Source organism: Thamnophis elegans, chromosome Z (genome assembly GCF_009769535.1).
Source record: "Thamnophis elegans isolate rThaEle1 chromosome Z, rThaEle1.pri, whole genome shotgun sequence".
NCBI classification, from domain to species: Eukaryota; Metazoa; Chordata; class Lepidosauria; order Squamata; family Colubridae; genus Thamnophis; species Thamnophis elegans.
In genome coordinates, this window is record NC_045558.1 from 29,035,361 (window position 1) to 29,041,538 (window position 6,178).

At 42.5% G+C, this 6,178-nt stretch overlaps 1 pseudogene; it reads right to left on the minus strand.

Moving 5' to 3' along the window:
- Positions 1-1,043: 1,043 nt before the first annotated feature.
- LOC116520750 lies at positions 1,044-3,287 on the minus strand (annotated as a pseudogene).
- Positions 3,288-6,178: the final 2,891 nt, after the last annotated feature.

A 6,178-nucleotide genomic window follows, 5' to 3' on the forward strand; every position in this document is an offset into this window, starting at 1 on the left:
ACTGCTTCAATGACTCCATCCAGCCACCTCATTTTCTGTCATCCCTTTCTTCTTTTACCCTCAATCTTTCCCAGCATGAGGCTCTTCTCCAGTGAGTCCTTCCTTCTCATTAGGTGGCCAAAGTATTTGAGTTTCATCTTCAAGATCTGGCCTTCTAAAGAGAGTCAGGGTTGATCTCCTCTCGGACTGACCGGTTTGATCACCTTGCAGTTCAAGAGACTCTCAGGAGTCTTCTCCGCCAGCACCATAGTTCAAAGGCCTCAATTCTTTGGCGCTCAGCCTTTCTTATGATCCAACTTTCACAGCTATACATTGCAAGTGGGAAAATCATAGCCTTGAGTATACGCATTTTTGTTGGCAGGGTGATGTCTCTGCTTTTTAGTATCCTGTCTAGGTTTGCCATAGCTTTCCTCCCCAGGAGCAAGCATCTTTTAATTTCTTGGCTGCAGTTTCCATCTGTGGTGATCTTGGAGTATGTGCATATATCTTTATAAATAATATATTCTACATAATGGATATATAGAATAGGGTGTTTATATACATATACATTCATATCATTAACAGGACTTAGCTATTCTTTGCTGTGATAAAACATACATGATGAGTATAGTATTTTCTACTTCTTCTAATCTTTTGTAATATTTTAGCTAGTAACTTCATGGTTTAAACCAATGGTTCCCAAACATTTTTAGTCACCGCCCCCTTGGTGCTATAAACTGATCCTCAGTGCCCCCCACCCAGTAATGGAATTCAATTTTTTACTACCGGTTCTGTGGGCGTGGCTTGGTGGGCATGGCTGGGCAGTTTGCACAACAGAAGGAAGATAGTAACAGTAAAATTCAAAACTGTAACAATTAATTGCACATTTATTCAAAATCCAATGTAAAAACCTTGTTAGTTAATGTTAATTCAACAAAATTGCTGAACATGATCCAGTGATACCAGGTTTTCAAAGTCTGATAGTCATTTATCAAGAACCTTAGTAACTAGTAACTTAGTAAACTCAGTAAAATTTAGTAACTACTTCACTGTTCAGTAAATTCTTAATGTGATGGATGGCCTTGATGAAGTGATACCAGTTTTCCAATGTCTGGTTTTAAGTCACTTAGCAGGAGTCTTAAATCACCACGTTCAGTAATCTGGAGTCGATTTCTTTGCTTAGAGAGAAGTTGGATGACCACACTGAAGCATGTTCCACCAAATATGATGTTGGAAATGCAACAAGGAGCTTCTTAACCACTGTCCATAGTGCAGGATAGCGATCAGAAATTTATTTCTGTAACCAAAACTCTTGGTATGATTTCTTAAACTTTGGCTTCATCTCAATATCATTTTGCAGCTCTATGAGTTGTTCCTCCACTACCCCATCTTCCTCAGTATCTGAAAATGGATTTATCACCCAATCTGGAATTTCCATCAAAAGAAGATCCTGATATCGCTCAGACATATCTTTATGCAGCATGTCCAAATGGTCACAAAAAACTTGAAGATCATCATCTTGTATCCCATCTTTCTCTTCTAGCTCAGACAAGCTCGGAAATTGGTATAGCCCGCGACGGCCTATATTGCACTTGAACAGAGTTAACTTTGAAATAAACGTAGACAGATTTGGCCTTAATAAGATTGACTTAATTTCCTTGCAACTGCAAATTCACTTCATTGAACTTTGCAAATAGTTCTGATAAATAAGCAATGTCATGCCTGATCTCTTTGAGTTCACTACTGAGCAAAGCATTCTTGTCTTTAAAAAACTCCACAACAGTGTCAAAAAGATTGTAAAAGCGTCTCACACAGTTGCCTTTTGATAGCCAACGAACTTCTGTATGAAGCAGCAAATGATCAAAATCTTCATCATACTCAATCACAGAGCTCTCTGAATAGTCGATCATTGAGAGCGTGTACTTTAATTTTGTTAACTGCAGTAATGACAGTATGTAATGACTTGTGCAAGTGATCACTGAGGGGTTTTGCAACCAGATGTTGGCGATGAATGTCACAGTGAATGGTAAAGACATTTGGCACTGCTTTTTTCAAGTAAGCAACGCACCCACGGTAGCGACCAGTCATTGATGGTGCTCCATCAGTTGCACCAGCTAGTATGTTGGTAAGTTGAATTTCCTTGTCTTTGAAAAACTGCTCAACAACATGAAATATTGACTCCCCCTTAGTATCTGTTTTTAGTTGCCTCGCAAATAACTGTTGAGTCAAACTTTCATCTTTAATAAAGTGCCCATAAGCAAGAAGCAAAGATTCATTGCCTGGCAAAGTTGATTCATCCAGCTGTAATGCAAAGTCTGTTGTCTGTAGTATGCTGCACAATACATCTTCCACATTCTCAGCCAATTCATCTATGTGTCTTTGCACTGAATTGTTGCTGAGAGGAATTGTCTTAATTATATCATGTGGTGACTTATGCAAAACAGTACTCAGAACCTCACTAATGGTTGGTAGGATGAGTTCTTCACCAATAGTATGTGGCTTTCCAGACTTATCAATCAGCAATGAAATGCTGTACGATGCACGCAAACCATCAGTGTTTTGTTGGGAAGTATTGTAAAACATGTGTGACAGTGTTGGGCACTTTTGCAAGTTGTCACAAAGTGATTGAAAATTTGTATTTGTATTTGTTTATTATTTATAGGCTGCCCTTTTCCCTGAGGGGACTCAGGGCGGCTTACAATTTATGGGGAGGGGAATACAAAACAATAAGACATAAACAACACATAAGTAAAAATAGAACACAACATTCATTCATCATTCGGGTGGGGACGGATTACAATCTTTATCCCCAGGCCTGACGGGATAGCCAGGTCTTGAGGGCTGTACGGAAGGTCTGGACGGTGGTGAGGGTACGAATCTCCATGGGGAGATCGTTCCAAAGGGTCGGAGCTACTACTGAAAAGGCTCTCCTCCGCGTAGTTGCCAGTCGACACTGACTGGCGGATGGAACTCGGAGGAGGCCTAATCTGTGTGATCTGATAGGTCTTAGGGAGGTAATTGGCAGGAGGCGGTCTCTCAAGTACTCAGATCCACTACCATGGAGGGCTTTATGGGTGGTAAGTAGCACCTTACCATCCATAAAGTTAGGTTCTTGTCTGCCTTGTCAGGATGTGCCTTCTTCAAATGTTCACTCAGTCTGGAAGGCTTCATTGCCTCATTAGTAAATAATTTTTCACATAGTAGGCACCGTGGCAGCTGCTGGTTGATGGTGCTAGTATAAATCCATACTTCAGATATTCCACACTATATTGTCTACATTTCTCCTTTGATTTTTCTGCTTCTGCCATTTCTGCTCTGAAAATCAGAATACTTACAATATATGTGTGTTCACATCTGGCTTAAGGCTTTGCTAAGTGAATAAATAAACTCTACCAAAAGAAAATCCACCCGCGACCAGCATTTAGTGGAGCTTTTATAAGCTTTAGAATAAATGAGCTGGAAGGGACCTTGGAGGTCTTCTGGTCCAGCCCCCTGCTCAAGCAGGAGAACCTATACTTGGCAACTTTAAGACTTGTGGACTTCAACTCCCAGAATTCTCCAGACAGCTATGGACTTCAACTCCCAGCTATGCTGGCTGAAGAATTGTGGGAGTTGAAGTCCACAAGTCTTAAAGTTGCCAAGTTTGGGGACTCCTGACCTATACTATAGTAGTATATACATATAGTAACTATACCTATATCAAAGAAAGCTCCCATGAGTTTAGCAACACCTGTATTTTCAAGGCTAGAAATGGAAGATTGCAATGCGAGCTCCCTCCTGCTGGTAATTCAAATCTCCCTAGCCAAAATCCACACCACCAAAAGGGAGAGACCGCACTTCCACTCATCACCCCTTCCCCCCATTTACTTTTACCCAGCAGTGTATCCATGCAAAGGAAAAGGATGGCACGAAATATGTGACCGTTTTTTAAACCAGTGGTAAAGAGCTCTCTCACAAGCTCAACTAGAATTTGATTGGTGGGGTTTTTTCCCCCTCCACCTAACAACACCATGCATGATCTCCCCGTCTACCGACCGTTAAAAAAAAAACTGTTTCACAAGCCAAGCCAGTTGGTTAAGATGCCGGCAGTGTTGGGGGGCGGGCGATTGAAGCGGTGTGCGCACCTCTCCTGGGAGGAAGGCGGTGATTGGAGGGGAGGGGGGTGACGTTGCTTAAAGGGAAACCCGCAACTATTTCCAGGTTTGTTTGGGTAATTTCGTCCTTCTGCCCACGCTGATGGGCTTTAAACAGTCCATCTTCTGCTCGGCAAGTTTCACCTTTCCAAGAATTAGTTAAGGGGAAGCTACCAACCTAGGGGCGATGCCCTCTGCAGCCAACACAATACACAATCTTTTTTTTTCACCCCTGCCGCCGCCCCCTTGCCTCTTAGCACCCCCCTGCCACCCCCCCTTGCCTCTTAGCGCCCCCTGCCACTCCCTTGCCTCTTAGCGCCCCCTAAGTCATCCCACCACCATCCAGGGGGCGGTACCGCCCACTTTGGGAACCACTGGTTTAACTATGGCATGCAGTGTTTATTCAGAATCCTTCCAGTTCTTCCTCCTTTGAGAAGTTGTTTTGCTTAAAAAGTCTTTCAAACAATCATCTTCACTTCAATAATGCAAACAAATAATGCAGTATGAAGCTTTTTAAAATTCTGCCAAAGAATAATGTAAATTAAAGGTATCAAGGGAAACCAATAGAAAAAGGCATAAATAAAACAAAAAAAATAAACCTCCATTGTCCATTTTAGGGATCTCATAGATATTCAGAAGAAGAACCTCAATTTGAAATTGCATCCTTAAGGAATGTCACATCCAAATCTATTGAACCAATTTGAGTGATTCACGACCTCTCTGATATTTTGGAATAGCAGTAGAGATGGGATAAATAAGTAAGTATAAATATAAGTATAATCTTTATTGTCATTGTACTTAAATACAACAAAATAGGACATCATAGATATCCGGTGCATAAAAATATGGCTTCACCAATTCTATTTCTATAACAAACTTCTTTTTAAAATATTTATTCTAATTACTTCAATCAGAATAGACATTTTAAAGTCATTCATAGTCAAACTTTGAAAAAGTTATACTCTAGAAGAGGCAATGATAGCACGATCAGTAGTACTTAGACTTATATACCACTTCACGGTGCTTTACAGTCCTCTCTAAGTGGTTGTAGAGACAGCACATTGCCCCTAACAATGTGGGTCCTCATTTTACACATCTCAGAAGGCTGAATCAACCTTAAACCCCATCAGGATTGAACTCCACACTGTGGGCAGAATTAGCCTCAATACTGCATTCTAACTACTGCACGATAGTCCTTTGATGCCAATGAGCAGAATATTAACATATATTTGGGATGCTACATCTCTAGATCTTTTCCTCATCCTATCTTTACATTCTTGCCACAATTCCATAGGTAGAATCAGTTGAAAAGACAATCTTAATGAGATCCTGAGGTAGTATTCAGCTGGTTCGGGCTGGTTCGCCTGAACCGGTAGAGGAAATCACGGGTGGTCCGATGTGCACACACATTTGCGAACCAGTAGGGAAGGTAAGTGAAAACCACCCTTGATGAGTTCCGATAAGTAATTTGAATACCCGCTCTGACGGGTCGAGTAAATGTGATTGGCAAGAGACAATTCCTCAGTAACCGTCCTTCTGCGACGGTTACGGGAGGTGGGAGTGGGAGGCACCGTTTTATGGTTCTCCTCCTACCTCTCAGATAGGTCACAGTCGGTGTTGGTTGGAGGGCAGAGATCGACCCCAAGGCCCCGCAATTATGGGGTGCTGCAGGGTTCGGTCCTGTCCCCCCTCCTGTTTAACATCTACATGAAGCCGCTGGGTGAGATCATTCGCCGGCACGGGATTAAATACCATCAATATGCGGACGATACGCAGCTATGTCTGTCCGCCCCGTGCCAACTCAGCGAAGCAGTTGAAGTAATGTGCCAGTGCCTGGAGACTGTCAGGGTCTGGATGGGAGCAAACAGGCTTGCACTCAATCCTGACAAGACCGAGTGGCTATTGATGCTCCCTCCCAAGGATGGTCCAGTCGTTCCATCTCTTACCTGAGGGGTGAAACTATACACCCCTCAGAGAGGGTTCGCAACTTGGGGGTCCTCCTGGATCCACAGCTGACGTTAGAACATCATCTGTCGGCTGTGACCAGGGAGGCCTTTGCCCAGGTT